General features: G+C 38.6%; 1 protein-coding gene across 1 annotated transcript in view; it reads left to right on the top strand.

Annotated features, from left to right (window-relative positions):
• Positions 1 to 17,006, top strand: part of FBXW7 (F-box and WD repeat domain containing 7) — a 216,423-nt gene that overhangs the window by 38,344 nt on the left and 161,073 nt on the right. The gene's annotated exons all lie outside the window — the stretch shown is intronic.

Here is a 17,006-nt window from a genome sequence, read left to right as displayed (position 1 = left end):
TTGCTGAAACAGCGCACATCTGTAAGACAGATATTTCTTCACTAACTGCTTGATATTTTTTTTTTCTGATGTTAATTGAAAAGGAGAGGTGCTGTTTGGGCACCAGTGCTTGCTAGTGTTTCAGGATTGAAATCAACCCTAGGAATAGCAACTGCAACTGAATTTATAGGGGGGATGTTTACAGAGGAATTGGTTGACCCTGTGGAAATGATGGGTACTAAAGTAAGGATAAGGATTCTCACCTGTGTCTCTAGGAAATGGCAATTCCTGTATAGCTGTGGCCATCTATTAACGTGGTTAGAACATCAGCTTAGCAATTCTTAAGTTTTAGTGTCTCGATGATACATATCATAAAACAATAGTACTAAAGAAACAGGAGGATCTTTCTGAAATGAAAATTAGCCAGTTTCCTATGTTAGTACTACAAGTATTACAACCAAGTGAAGCAAACAAAAATTCACCTTCTGTAACTAAAGTTGGCTTTTGATCTGCTGTGTTGATAGTGCATTGTTAACTTAATTTTTTAAAATTATCATCATATATATGAATTCTTCTGTGAAGAAAAGTAAATTTAGTGCTTACTGGTTTTCTGTAAACCTCTAAAGACTATTTAAATGGGTGATTTGTAGAAGATAAATGTGTAAGAAATAGGTTCTGCAAGCTACATCTTTAGGTCTTTTTAAGTGTTAATGGCTTGTAATTTAAAGTGTTTCTTTAAAACCTGATTTTAAATAATAATCATAGATTTTTGGTTTTTTTTTTTTATCAAATTGATCACTGCCACAAAGACAAATCTGAAGACACTTGTGATAGATTTTAATTCAGTGTTTAACTTTCTGTGGCCACTACTGATAGGCAATGATATCAGTTCTTGTGGAATACTGGTAAAAATAGATAAATGAAATCCAGGTCTGATCCTGCAATCACTGGAGTGTACACTTAAGTTCGGTCATAAGAATACTGGTAGAAAACTAAGTGTCTGCGTAAATGTTTGCTGCATCAGTAGCTACAAATATAAATTTGTCAGGCTTCTTAGTGATGTACTTTTGCTGCTTCAGAACAAAACTGATTGTCAGTTTTTCATTGATAACACAATTTAAAAAGTACCAGGATCTTTTAATTAGTCTAAGCTTGTATGTATTTATTTGGAAGAGCAGGAAGCTAATCTCTGAAGAGCAGGATTTTTTCAAGTACGCTTAAGTCATTTAGGAACATAAAGTCCATTGACTGTACTGTGAGAGGAGTAGAATTGAACCGAAGCAGAGGATTAATTTTGCAAGTTAAGCAAACTGAAAAGTGCAGTTGATCACAATATCAAGCAGCATATTATGTTATGGAGGTCTCATTCCTGTATGGATCTTCTTAAGCCTAAACGTACATGTCTGAAAACTGTTGAAAGTCTTGATCAGGTATTGGCAGGGGGAATTAGCAAAATAGGAATATAGAACTTAATTAGGAAAGCATTATGTTTAAACTTTTTTTTTTTAATCGCTGTTTAGAAGTCATGTTTATTTGCTCTCAAGAAGGATATAGGAAAAGTGTTGTGTAACTCTATTTAGAGTTAGTGCCTTTGTAGTAGTTACTGTACTGCTGTTTTCTTTGCCAGTACATGTCGGTAGTGCAGTGGTAGGCAGAAGACTCCAAAGTCCAAGAAAAGCTTTAAGTGAAAACCTTAGAAGGTGGTTGAAACTTTACAATTAAGTAAAATGCCCTGTCCATTTTTGCTATGAAATGTGATGGTAGTTCGCTTGTTGACTACTCGGTGATGAGCTATTTGGTAGTGGCTAGGAAGACTGCAAAACTCGTTTATGACTCTTGGTTCAGCTATCAGTTGTCTTTGTGCCTTATCAACCTGTTTGACAACTGTTTAATTGAAAAGTTTCACATGCTATTGAAGTGTTTTTGTTTGAATAAACATTTAATTCCAGAAGGGGGATATAATCTCATGGTTTGATAGTGAGAGACACAGTGTAGGTGGAGGGATGCTGTCAGTGTCCTAGATAGCAGACTTATTTTGTAAATACAGATTATTTTTTCTGAATAGTAAAGGACAGAACCTTGGCGAATTGCAAATATCTGAGTGGGGACAAATATTTTACCATCGTTCTGTTACAAGAATTTTCACTGGGATTTCAAATGCTATGTGCAGTGTAACAAATGGGAATCTTGTCTCTGAGAAACTGGTAATAAGGATGAAACTTGCTTGTTTGTTTTTGCTTGGGTAGTTGTACATATAAAACCCCCAGTAGTTGGCCCTATGCTTGACAACAATAAGTAGATGAGAAATAGTAGTAGAAGAATGATTTCAGATTGCTTCTGTGCTGGTTTGATGCTGGGGCAAGTGGCATTGCACTGTTAAATATGAGTAATAGAGTGCATATACATAATTTTTTCCCCATCTTGTTTTGCTTCATTGTCTTGTGTTAGTGTGTTATGAAGCAAGCAATACTTGTATGTTACTGCTGGTAAGAATGTCTTTGACAGATTCCAAATATAATGTCCTAGAGGAACTATATCTGCCTGACTAGCTGGGAAGATGCTTTTCTAATTTTTTTTTTCCCCAGTCTCTAATCACAGAATAATGGAGCTGGCTCGTTAGTGAACCAAGTTTAGAAATTGTGAGTATGGGGAGGAGACTTCATTTTAATTCTTTCAGCTGAAATTACTAGGGCAAAAATACTGATCTTGTTTGGTATGACCATAGTCGTGTTAGAGCTGGGTATCAAGAATAGTTAGAAAACCCACCACATAACAACATGGAACACTGGGAAATTAAGTTCAAACTTTGCTTCGGTTTAGTTGGAAGCAATGGGCACAAGTACTCAGAGCATTTTGATGTTTGCTCGCTACAGCTCCTCTCATTTCTTTTCTTTGTCAAATCCAAATGAACCTTTGGATCCAAACTGAGTGAGTGGTGATGTATGGAATTATGGTGCTCTCTTTATTATAGGTTGTCAGTGTTGTATAGAATACATTTTATGATGAATCTTTGCATAAATCATTAATATGATAAATTTGACCTTTTGGCAGGGGTGTATCTTCACCAGGAAGCCTAAACTTTTCTGTTGATTAATAGGGACGAGAGTTTGCATCGCACTTACTGTCTTTTAAAAAGTCAGCGCTGAGGTTTTTTATGATCAGTTTAAGGAAGTAGAGAAATTAACAGATTTTAGAACTTTTGAGTTGGTGATTTTTAAGAAAGCATAGTTAAATGCATTCTGTGAGGTTTCTGATGTTTCATAGACTAACAAAAGGTTGCTTTATTAGTAGCTTTAATGAACAAATCGCTTTATTGGCTTAGACATACTGGTTGCTTTGTCGGTCCAAACAGCTATGGGTTCTTGTTTCAATTCACCATTGTGCTAGAGTAGAGAAGTGATAGCCATTGACCTTCTGTTAAAGCACAATAAAAAGTTTTTTGTGAAGAAGGAAAGTGTGCGGGGAAAAGAGCTATGCAGTTCTCTGACTTGAGTTCAGCAACGTAAAAATCAAGAGACCGTGTACCTCTCCTGTTGCTTTTCTTGCTAAGTGGCTCAGTATAGTAAACCACTTGAAACAAGAAAAAGTGAGACTGACTTTCTGAAGGCTGTTTTTCATGGAACCTCTGTGTAAAGTAAAAAGGTATTTGTATTGTAGCTGCAAGGAAGCGTATCAAGTAGGTACTCATTTAGTTCTGAATGAAAAGTGTGTTACTCTTGAAAAAAATTATCTTTTATTATTATTGATTGTCTTATTTGTGTTATTAAGTGATTAACACACCTTACTTAACCATAGTCTTTGATTGAATTAAGTGACTGTATTTTATTTCTTGAATTACTTCTAAGAATTTTTTTACATGAGCAAATAGGGTTTTTTTTCTGGTTGTATGGTTAAGACAAAGGGGAAATTTGTTAGGTGCTTTAGGCCTTTGTTAACAGTAAGTAGTTATCACAGTTGATGTCTGTGTAATGAAAGGATGCTAAATCAGGTGGGATGGCATTGCAGTTCCTCAGCTCATTCTTGGAGTTACCAGATTGCTTTTAAAAACTTACCATTTTACTTGTAAAAAGATGAGCATCTTTCTGTAACTAGAATAACAGCGTTGCAGTTGAATCTGGGGATTCAGATAGATTTGCCGAATGTATTTACATTACATAACCTGTGAAGTTATAATCATGATTAAAAGGATTAGGAACCTCCTTTTTAATGAAAGCACTGTATGGGAACAATTTACTGTTCTCTGCAAATACTTTTTTTTGGGGGGGGTGGGGAGTACAGTGCAACTCAGGTGTTTGTAACTGGCTGGTTTCTGGTTTACACATTTGCAGTGGAACACTTGTCATTTGGTGGGAGCAGCTGTTGGAATATATTTTACACTTCAGTTATACTTTGAGTTTTGTTGTAGAGATCGTATCGTACGCTTGGTGGTTATGATGCGTTGGGCCTTGTTCATAGTGGTGTGTCTATTTGAATTACAATAAAGTGTTTGAATGTTTGTTTCTCTCATGGAGCAGTTCTGTGCCCTAGTAAGTACCTAATTCTTTAGGAGAGCAAGTTTTCCCTGATACAATTCCTTGGGGAAAGCTATGACAAGCAGTGAAGCTGTCCTTGCATAAGTTTATCTAGTTTTCACTTCTGAGACAGGTGTTCCCTATAAACTTGTTTTTGAAGTTAGGAATGAGATTGGGTGAGCTTGCACGTGAATACATTGAGGAGAAGCTGTGTGCTGAGAATGTGTTCAGACTGTGCATTGCCAGTGCTGTTCAGAGAGCAGCTGACTTGCCATTGTGCTCTGGTTAGCAGCTATAGCTTAGCAGTGCTATTATAGAGGAATTACCTTCTGACTTTATTTTCTTCTGAATCTTGCAGCATCAAAGTATTGTTAATGTGAAATTTGCATGGCTTTGCATGGAGGAAGCTTAGAGCAAGAAAGCATGTTCTTTCATTTCTCCTTCCCATGAGGAGATGGGTTGGAGTTTTTCGTGGCCACTGTATGCAGAGCCCTCTTCCCTACCTCTTCTGGTCACTGCCTTCCCTGCTTTTCACCTTTCTGTGGTCTTTCAGTATGTGCTAGGAAGTTTGTTTTGCTCTCTGGTGCATGCTTTTCGCTGTGCTATCTCCTTAGCTCCTTCTGGCTGCAGTCTTTTCCCTCTCCACCCTTGTTTGTTCAGTTCTGCCCTCCTGCCCTTGTTTTGCATTTTAATGCTGCTTCAGTAGTTTTATGCATCTTCAAGATACCTGGTTTTTGAAATAGCCGCCTCTTCCAGAGATTATTTTAGCATCCCCTTCTGCCAGATACTAACAGTGTTCCTCAGCAGCTCTGTGCTTGCCACAGAGTCTGTACTTCAGCTTCCCAATGTACAAAATTAAAAGGTAACTTATGCCTTCAGAATTGTTTAGAATCAATTAAGGTGTCTGAGGTTTTTTACATTATAATGGTTATTATAAAAATACTGCAAAAGTAGTCAACACAGAGATTTAGTTCAGAGGCAGCAGTTGGCTAAACACAATTGTAAATTCTTAATGTCCAAGGTATCATTATGAGTAATGGAATGGAAGAGGTGGTGTGGCTTTGAATAATACTTTTTAACTCTTCATCCTACTGTGTGGAAACTTGTGTTGTGACAGCCCACTGTTGGGGAACTGGTTTTGATGTTGTGTTGACATTACAATGACTGTTCACCATCTGTAACTTGAGTATGTGATGGTAGCTGATGCCATCTGTACATGTCAGAGAAAACTGGTAATTCTGGTGCAATTTTCATTGGAAAGATAGATTAAATAAAGTTAAAGAAATAAAACCACAGAATTCTAGCTGACCAGAGCTCTGTTGCAGTTAGTTTTTTCATTATATGTTTCTTCATCAATATCAACTTCCTAAACATCCATCTCAATACAAATGGCAGCCCATAAACTGCATGTGCTGAAGAAAGAAGACACAACTAACATACGTTTGTTTTAAAACTAGCAACCATCTGCAACATACAAGAAAACCGGTACTGTTTAGCCCTTATGTATCACTGCATCTGCAATAAGGAGAGTGTATTTGATATTCACCTTTCAAAATATATACCTCAGAACACTGTTCCTCTAGAGAAATAGTAAAATCTTTTAATATCATGCAAGGACTTGCTGCAATACAACAAGAAAAGTCCATGTAGTGGCTTAGCATTGTGCCTTGGAATCTATACAGAAAATGATTAAACGTTAGCAGCTATAGTGGGAAATGTATGTGGAGGAAATTTCTTTCTGCCCCTCTTCCCTAGCTCTCTGATAATCCCCTACCATTGAGTTCATGATGAGAGCCAAACTTTTTGTAGGTGAATTTGCATCAGATGGTACCAGGCTCTGCAGAGCAGCAAATGCAAAGCTTGCCGATGAATCTTCACCATCCTATGGTAAATATTTGCTCTCCCCCCTACTAAAATCAACAAATTCTGTGGGTCTTACATATTTACACATCACAATGTAACGTACTGAATGCAGTTCACCAAATGTTCTTATGGGAGCTAAGGGAGGGAAAGCAAACAACTGCTAAGTGCCCAGATGAACTCACATCTACAAATGAGAAAAACCCTAACCACTCTATACTTTCAGGCAAGCAAGGTATCAAGAGGAACTGGGTAGTTGGAGTTTAACCGAGGTGGGCCTCAAGAAACCTTCAGAAGACAAATCTTGGTCTTTAAGTATGGGATTATGCAGCCTATCATGGCTTCAGGAGAGGGGTTTTGTAGAATGGTGTAACTTTTCCCACTATTTGAATCTCTGGTATATCACAGATAAATAGTAATTGTCTATTTTGCCCTCCTTGAACAACAGAGGCATTTTAACTTCTCCCATCTTCCTTGAAAAATCTTAATTCTGCAGGTTTTCAGCCACCTTGTATTAACATAGCCCAGATGAAATCAGAACTCGTATTCTCAACTTGAAGTTGTTCTGAAGGTTGTTTGTGTCGTTTTGAATTCAGAGATCTTCTGTACCTGGTCTTCTCCTCAGCTATATTAGTTTGACTAATAGATATTTTTGCTTTGTGGTATCGGTGCTTCAAACACCATTCTTAAGATCAAAATTGTTTTCTTGGAAAACTCAGTTTCACTTAATTTTAGCAGAATGTTAAGCTGGCCTTACAATGTTCAATTTCACCAGCTTAGAGTCTAGTTCTGCCTTGAGTGAGACTCTGGATCATTCGATTTCCATAGGGCTTCTCTCTTCATCACTGTCTCGCTAATCGGAAGTTATTTTTAACTCATGTAGCTGCCTTTTTCATCAGTCCTTTGGGGGTGGGGATGTAGACAGAGCAGTAGCATTGATACTTGGAAGAACTGGGGTTTCTATTTCAAGCTTCTGCCACTGACTTTCTCCGAGATTCTCTTATTTAAGAGCATAATATTCCTTTCTGTGCCTCATCATCTATAAAATGAGAGTACTTAGCCACATCTGTAAAATGTTTTGAGATCTTTGGGTAAACACTATTCTGAGTATTTGCATTTGTTTCAGGGCATCACAGTCTGTGATGATAGTATAATAATACAGTTTTATTTCTTTGTGGAAAAGCAGCAGCACAGGTAGTTCACCATTCTGCATTCAAATGGCAGTCTATAACTTCTGTAATACTCTTAAGTTAATGTGGGCTTTAACATATGTATAACACTAGTAATTGTTTAATGGAAGCAGTGACTTAAAAGGAATTGCTATTAGTTTTACTGGACATGAGGTGTTATAACAAAGTTTTATATTAATTACTTAAGTGTTTGTGGAACTGTTTTAGCAGGTGCTAAATTTCTGTCCTGTTGGTATTGTTCAGAACTCATTTAATGAAACATAAATATTCTTTTCCTGTAATGCATGCAATATCCAAGACAGACCCACAAACTCCATATGAGAAGTTACTCTGCTTAATGGTCTGCATCTTATATTTTTTTCACTCTCATGGAAACAGCTTACTGCTATAGTTGCTGCATTAATCCATAATCCAATAAAGGGATTTATTTGAGGGGTTGAAGGCAGAGAGAGGAAAAAGAATGTGTCTATAGTGCACTGTGGGCAATAATTATGCTAAAAAATAAGATAGAGCTCTTGAATGGCTCTGTTTGCCGTTCTCAGTGTGAGAGGCACACACTAAAGTTTCGCAGTAAAATTTTAAGGTGCAATTGTATCCTTTCTCATACTCCTCAAGGAAAAAGACCACACCAACAAACCAAACAATCAACTCCCCAGGCCCAAGTTGTTCTTCCTGTTATTTCAGCTGTCACAAATGCAGGGATAACAGGACCTTTGCTTAAATCCATATAGTTGGCCTGCATTAAATATCGTATGATACTAAATGAATGCTGATCTTCCAGCTTTGGTAAGGACTATGTGAGTTCAGTGTACAACTCTTACTGTGGTATACCAAGCACACCTCTAGTAGCGTATATGCACAAATACATGACCTCAACACTCTTCTGAAATTAAGCATTGTGTAGGTGCATCTCATGTTGAAGTTCCCATGTAACTTACATGTAGTAAAATGTTCGAATGGAAGCCTTTCCTTTTTTGGATTTAAAAAAAAAAACATATTCCTGATTGCAAAGAATGCGTATGAATGGATTGTATGTGTATCTGAAGGAGGGGTGGCAGATTCTGCATGTGAATTTTTAAAGCTTTAAAGATAAAATTGAAAGAAGGAATGCATTGATCTTTATTGACGCTGATGAGCATTTACTGAAAGTTCAATGACAGTCTGGTTCTTCCAAGGGTCGGCTAAGGGGCATTGCTACAAGTTTTCATGTATATACCTTATTGCTAGAATTGCACACTTTTTCCTCAAAGGGAGCCAAGACCTTGTTGTATCTTTCTGTGAGTGTGGTGCTTCATAGAAACAGAATGCAGCATCTTTGAACGGCATTAGTTGTTTCTGCTAGGGTTTGAAAAGGTACAATTATGTGACTCAATCTCTGGAAAGCACGCTCTGTGGAGTTTTCAGCCCTAAATGTCCAGTGCAACAATTTTCATTCCTTTCTCCCTCTTCTGAAGTGAAGGCTTTGCCTGTAATTTTTAATGCAGTTTGTAAAGAATTCTGAGGAAACTTTATCAAAATGATCAGACTTGTGAGAAAATATGTTAGTATTTACCTCTCTGATTTTGAATATTGGTTGACTTCTAAGAGTTTTTAAATGCCCTGCCTGGATCTTGTAAATCACTGTTTGTAAGGTAGACTGTTCATACTTTATTTTAAAATAATGTTGCTTGTTTCCCATGTCTGAAATGAATTTCACAAAATAGGCAAGAAGACATGCTGTTTTTTAATGCTTGAAAATTTCTTATGCTAGAGTTGTCATTTAATGAACTAATGCTTTACTCTGATTTCTAGTGTGTAGTTTAGGTATGAATAATGGTACTGTGCTCTTAGGGGTAGATATAAAAGCCTGGAAATCATTCAATGTTCAGATACACACGTATCTTTCTGTGGGTCAAAATAATTGGAAAGAGGTCTTGAATGGGATTAAGTGAAGGCATATGAATTACAGGCCTAAATTTTGGTTTTGGCAACTGCCAGCATGTGATACAGCCAAAGCCTTGAGCTGCCTGTAAAATGCTGGAGCCCGTAGGCTGCAGAGAGAAGCCTGCAGACATCACCCGAGTGTAATCCCTGAAGCATTGCCTGCCTGGGACTGGAAACAGCACGGGGAAAAACTGCTGTGAGTGTCCAGGAGATCCTGAAGCAAGGTGAGGAGATGCAAGAAACTGTTCTAGCAACCTTGCCTTGGTTTGAGTCTGTGTTCTAGGTGGTAGTGAAGGGCAGGGGCAGCTTGACACATCCTTCCAGGTCAGATACAGCAGTAGCTAGCAGGCAGATCCCGTGTTCTGGCCTGCAGCTCTTCATTCCTCTCTCAGCTGGCAGTGGACTTGTTGCTTCTAAAAATAGTACATGTTACAGATGCTCCTGTTATCACTGCATGAAGGAATGGGATCCTTCTGCTTTGTGGGAGTAGAATTACAGTCCCTGCACAGGAGTAGAAGCAGTCCTGCAGGAGCTCACATCCCGGTGGACATTTGGTGTCTGGAGCACCTGAATCTGCTTCTGGTGCTCATCAGTTGGTGTATAGATTGTTTCTTCAAAGTATATGTTTTGCAGGTCTTTGAATACAGTCGTGCTAATTTAAACAGCAGCCCAGCAGGAGGGTCTAGCATGCAGTATGCTACTTGAAAGGGTTGACTTTTTTTATTTTGAGTTTGGGAATTTTTGGAAGGCAATACCCTTCAGATTAGAATGTTAAAGTTGAATTCTTGTAGCGAAGACAGTGGTCTTTTTTTAACAAGATTGGTCAATTTAAAGTCAGTTTCATTTTACCCTTACCTTTTGTTCTTCACTATTGAAGTGGCGGCTACTCAGAGTACTGTATCCCATTTAAGTTTTAATTCTTTTCTGTTTGTTCGTTCTGAGTGCTGCTATTTTATAAAGTCAGACAGAATGTTTTGTTAGCAAACAAATGGGAAGTATAAAGCAAACAGCCCTTCCTTCTCTAATAAATGCTTCCATTATTCTTTCTTGTTAGTTAGAATTTTATGTCATGGGCCAAACCTGAGTTGATAGCCAAGCTGGAAATGATAATAATGTCTCAGTTGTGGGAAATGGGTAAGGTTACTGATAAACTTAATTTGAAAGTTGCATGGTGTCTTCTTAAGAGTCTTTTGTCTTTTCTTACACTTACTGGCATTGCTAACTCTTACAGTAATTCTTTCCTTTTTTTCTTCTTCCCTTTTTTTTTTTTTTTGTGAGGTTGAAATTTAGTAATATACTGATAATATGATACCTCAAACTATTGCAGATTGTTGTCATGGATTATAAAGAATTGAATTATCCAGTTAAAATAGGAGGATACATGTAATGAATGAAATATTTATTTTTTAAATACTAATATCATAAAAATACTTAGATGGCCACAGAACTGAAAGATCTTGTAGGATAATTTAACAATACTGTATTTGGATCTGGATGCAGACACTGATTTAGCTGTTAATCTGAATATCTCGGTTTACTAGAGTATTGCACAGAAAAGTGGCTGTATGCAAGTTACTGAGAACCTGAGATGTTCTCATTGAGAGTAGTTTCAAAGTTGTCCCAAGAATTGTCTGGCTATCCAGGATCTTGTGGTAATTCACTATGAAAATAACAAAGGCATGGATCAGCTGACCTTAAGTGTCTTTGAAATCATCTCTCTCTATATGGATTAATGGACGGCCTATTTTAAAGGGATCCATTGGATTCTGGGTATACAGTAGAATGACAGGTATGATGCTGCAGTGTCTCACAATTAGCTATGTATTAACATAGAAAAATGTTACGTGCTCTTGGTACAGACTCTTCTCCAAGACCATGCTGGGGAATTTCTTGGTGTTTGTCCAGTGGTGTTCTGCTTGGTAGAAAGTGAAATTTATTCTGTGTGCTGGTACAAGATAAGTAAACAGAATTGTTAGTTTTTCCATACCTGATGCTAAAATAAAACTGTTCAAAGAATTTGAAAGACCCCAGGGACTGTTAAGAGTTGCTTTGACACACCATTCTTTAATCTTATGCTAACTGAACTGTACAGAAAACAAAATTGCAAACGCTTCTTAATATCAGAGACTGATCGCTAGGCTCTTAAGCTGTTTCAGTAGAAAACTTAGCATCCTATCTCTTTTGACACTGCAAATTCCCATTACTGTAAATTTAGCTGCCTTTCTTCAGGTACCTGCATCTGTGTTTCTCTGTGAGTTTTTTCCTTTGTAAATCATGGTCTGAAAATAGGTGTGGAGAGTACCGGCTTAGAACAGTAACAGAGAATAAGCTTGTCTGCGTACCTAATTCAATGGCATGTAAGCCATTAAAAGACTGGTGTACAAGGTCAGCAGTAAGTTTTTTGCCTACACAGTAGGCAAATCCGAGGGAGGATAATGTTACCTTACATTCGTTACCCCTGCCAGGAGAGGTGAGCCTTGATCTGTGAAAGCATCATTGAAAAAAATGCTTCACCATTTGTGTACTCTCTTATCCAATTGCAAAACAGAATTTTTGTGCAAGTAGCTTGATTCATTGGTTTGGAACTGTTTGAGGTTACTGTGGGAACTATTGCATCCTGAAAAGTTGGTTATTCCAGTGCTTATAAAAAAAAAATTTCTTCTACAGCCAAGGTATTGTTGGTGGTAGTTTCAGACAGGTCCTAGGAGAATGAGCCCTTGATGGGACCAAATGATCCAAGTTAAATGCTCTGTTAATGGCCTATTAATGTTTATTTGTGTGAGGTTGCATACAATTGCTTCTCCCTTCTCCATCAGTTTACTGATTAAGCAGGGCCCTCAGGGAAACTGTTGAAACTTTCTTATAAAAGATGGAGAAAATACACGGATTAATGTGTAGGCTGTTTTGTTGCTTGATGTTTCCACCAAAGTCATCCTAATCACATCACCATCTGTAAGCATGCACTGGCATCCATAGATCTGTTAAATCATCTCCATCTTTCAAACAGGGTAAGCCTACTGCAGTGTCTCACACCTTTGCTTGTCTGTTTGGACAGTTGGTGATCAAAATGCACAAGTAACTGTTAATCTTTCAGAATCACCGTAGCTTAAATTTTGGAGCCTTTTGTAAACTCAGCTTGAAATTATTCTCATTATAGCTTAGTATGTGTGCTATGGCATGCATTTGTTTTCTTCATGTTACTGCTAAATCGATGAAATAATTTCCTCCTTGTGTAGCAGTTGCAGACTTTTGTGCAGTTCTGTTTAGTAGAATTAAACCTATATAACTATAAAAAATAAGTTTAGATGGCATTGAAAATGCCATTTAAGTTTTGATTTGAAGGTTTAAAGGCTGCACAGATATAACTGAGGACCTAATTGGGAGTTAAAATTTCTGCTGCTGTATATGAAACCAGAAAAGATCATCTGAACATTCCCATTCTCTTTCTTGTTACCAGCGCTGATAATTAGCATCCACTTTGATCCAAAATTTCAGTCAGTCCGCAGGAGTTACTCACCAGTCTCATTTCCTCCTTCAAAATAAAAAGGAAGAGGCAACACCAATAACTCAAAAGATTTAGCTCTGAATCTCCACCTGAGTCTTAGGTCATCTTGACAGACAACCTGAAAGAATTTTTTCCCTTCCTGTTACCTTGGATATATAACTGTACCACTGAGAAAATGATTTTGGCGTACTATTGAGATTTTGCAATGCGTATGGATTTGGGATGAGAAGATCTCAAAAGTATCCAACTGAGATCTAATGCCCGTGGCAGTGCGATAAGGATACTCTTTGTTTTGTCACCGTTACATTTTGAGTGTTGCACGCAAAAATGCATGTGTTTGACAGTTCTTAGCCAGCTTTTTAGCTTCTTTGACTCCTGGTATAATATTTCACCATAAAAAAACCCCCAGAACCTGCCTGTGGCTGCGACTTACTGTTGCTCTGTTTCAGGTGAAGTACTGTGCTGTGTTTGTATGGTGTGATCGTTCTGAAGCAGTGTCAACTGTGACATTAGCAATGGAGGAGTACACTAGAGGGGCTCCACTTCATCCGTGTTTTAGTTTATCATCCATCTGCCTTATGGCTTCGCACTAGTTACTTGTAGTATCTATTGCTTTTGGATATGGATAGTAAAGCGCACTTTAAATATTGCATAATGATGTTCGCCAGCTGCTTCCTTGTCCTATCATATGCCCATAGTGAAGAAAGTTGATGAGAAGCAGTGTACTGGACTGATGAAGGAAAAAAACACCTTTATCTTTTGTAGATATTTAGAAAACCTATGTTCTGACAGTGTTCCGTCTGCTTTTGCCTCTTCAGCTTTGAATAGCAGTATGGATGTTTACAGTGTATTGTGATTATTTAAATTAAATCTTTGAAACTCAGCAGAATTAGTTTATTTTCTGTGTTGGGAAGCCACCATAGTGTAGAACTCTGAAGTGTTTCCTCCTTCATCTCCACTAGAGAGCACCACCAGCTGCGCTGCTAAGGCCCCTCATGTATTTACAAAATGCTGATTGTCAAATGCCATTAGAAATTGTATTAACCTCCTGTTACCTTGTAAGCTGTGCTCATTAAGAGAAACTAGGACCAGAAGCGACTAGGGGAGATAGAGACACTTCTTCCTCAAGACAAAAATCTACTGTATCTAGATTGATGTCTTACCAGGAATGTTTTGATCTCTTTTTAAGTCTTCAGTGAAGGGAAGTCCAGGTTTTCCCTAGCCGGTTTCTCCTGCCACTTTGTGATCTTTAGACTTGTCCTGCCGCTTTGCCCCCTTCTTCTTGGTGTCACCTTTCCTGCAGCTCAGTTCCATTTTTTTCTCTGTTTGCTGTAGATGGCAAAAATAGTTTTTGTTTCTTTCCTCCATACACACACACACTTTTTACTTTTAATGAGTGCTGTTATCTTTTCCTCACTCGTCTAAGCAGAGGTTAACAAATCTGTGTGGCGTCAGTGGAGATCGGTGTGGGCATCCAGCAGTGAGGCAGCTGCATCTGAAATAATGACTGGTGGCAGTTTCTCGCCCTGAGGTGGCTGGTGTGTCACTGTGGGGCATTGCCAGTGCCGCAGGAACTTGTGCTTTATAACTTGCATCTTGCCGAGGAGGAACCATGACGGCGAGAGAGCCTTGTGTGGCTGGGGCTGGCCTTATGGATGCTGTAGGTGTTAGGAGCCTCCTGCGTGGGCAGCCGAGGGGGTAGAGGGGGTAGCGGCGGCCTGGGGGTGCACTGTGGAAAGGGTCATGCTGGGCCTCGCTGGTTTTTCTATGCTGTGCTAGGCTCGGCAGCAAAAAACAGTGGAGCAGCACTGCTTCAAATCTAACAACTCCTCCAGTTTCTTCAGTCTTTTGTTGTAATTGCTTTTGATCAGTTTGCTGTATTCTTAGATAACATAGTGAAGATTGAAGTGTTTCTTTTGTCCTATTTGTGAAGGTGTGGTCAAAGGAATAAAAATAATAGGATTTTTTTTTTAATTTTATTTACAGTCCTTCATCTTTTGTCAAGGGTGGTGTTATGGAGAAACTGATTTTTCGCACTTGTGGATTCAGAGGAGCGGGTACTTTTTCCGTAGTCGGGTTACTCATTTCTCTGCACTTGCTTCAGGCAAAACTCTGCGCTGACCTAGGGAAGAATCCAAATGACAGACAATTTTAATGTCCAAAAGTCTGACTTCAGTTTTTGTAAAATGTAGAATTACTTTACCCGTGCTTGTTCAGTCACGGTTTTGTGTGCTGATGCGGGCAGGTTCTGCCTGGTGGCAGCCCGTGGTGTGCAGGAGCGGGAGTTTGCCCTCTCCAGAGGGGAGGGCAGGGAGTTAACTTCGGATGTGGCCGCTGCTCCCTCCTGTGGCAGGTCCGTCCCCGTTCTGTTCCACGGCACGGCAAGTGGTGTTCTGAGAAACGCCAACCCCACCGCATTTTTACGGAGGTAGGAGAGGGTCATTTTGTGCCTGACTGGTAGGATCAGTAATAAGGAGCCGACTGTGTACCTGTAGCAGCCCGCTGGACAGAAAGATTGCCAGAAACATAGGTGTGCTCCCTCATTCGATGTCATTTTGTCACAAATACCAGTTTGAAAAACGGCTTGTCTCCACAAAGAATGAAACTGCTGCTGTTTTGCACATGCAATCATCCTGATTTTTCCTGCAGAAAATCTGTGAGATTCGTATTCTAACCACATAGTTAAACCTCTCATTCCAGCTCTCATCTGGCATCATGATTGCTGCAGCATCCTTTTATCAGGCCTTTACAAATGCAGTCTTGCTCTTGCTATATCAACTCAGACTATTGCTGCATGCTGAATTTTATTATTGTACAATGAGCCATTGCAAAAGTGTTTGGGCAGTGCTTTCAGGAGGCAGTGGAGGAGATACCGTGACTGTTGGCACCAACTGCTTTTGGCTATATGCCAATCCTTGTAGTTTTGAAATCTTTTCTGTGCTGTTGTATATATATAAAGCCTCTGTGCATGACTATGTATATACACACACAATGTGAATATATAACACTTAGTATTGTTAAAATAGCACAGGATTTCTGAAAAACTTGACTCAGACTTTCTCTTGCATATCTAATTGCACAAGCAATTGCAGTTATTGAATTCCATTTCTGCTTACGGTATTCCTTTTTTTTTTTTTTTTTTTTTTACATCCTTAATTGGTAAGTGTCTGTGTACACCGACAGGCTTGCACTGCAGATCCTCCACCATGTCCTGGGAGATTTTTCAAGACCTGATTGGACAAAGCCCTGGGCAACTTGGTCTGAATTTGGTATTGACCCACCGTGTGAATGGAAGGTTGCATTAGAGACCTCCTGAGATCCCTTAAGTCTAAACTACTATGATATTTTTTTCTTTTTGTGGGCAGAATGAAAATCTGGCTCTATGGTTGGTAGTAGGTGCCAAAGCTTCAGTGCTGGAGGACTGATCCAATGACTCAGCTTCTGCTGACTCCTATACTGAAGCACCAAACAAATGTATTGGAAACACCCTGCATTCTCTTTGCTTTGGGTAGGATGTGCTCCAGTGCATGTGCACAGCTGCAGGAGAAGCCTCCTGGTTCTGAGTATGTATATACTCCATACTCTGTGGATGACATAAAACTTTGAAGTGGCTTGAGCATCGTTACTGATGTGCTTCACACCCTGATAACCTCCGTTTTTACCTGTTAGATTGTACTGGCCTCATCTCTGTATGGTTGCCTTCTTTTACCTTAATTACACCAAACACGTACCTATTTATACCTTTTTTAAAAATAAATGTTATGGTTTCTCCCTATTTTGGCAGTCAGCTGTAAATTATTAAAATATTCAGACCAGTACAGTTAATTTCATACAATTTAAAAAAGGTATATCAACCTTCTGTTGTAAAAGCAAGCGATGACATCTTGTTTTCCTAAGAAATTTGAAATTGGAATTTTGGTAAATTAGATATTATTGACATTTTAAAAAGTGCCTCAGTTTTGGTTATAAGGAGGTGGAACAGAAGAACACTGGGATGGCAGAGTGGACTATCTAAAAAAAATATTTAAAAAGGATTTC

This window comes from Falco punctatus, assembly GCF_963210335.1.
Source record: "Falco punctatus genome assembly, chromosome: 1".
Taxonomy (NCBI): domain Eukaryota; kingdom Metazoa; phylum Chordata; class Aves; order Falconiformes; family Falconidae; genus Falco; species Falco punctatus.
Note: the sequence above shows the minus strand (reverse complement) of the source record. Positions and strands in the feature narration are given on the sequence as shown.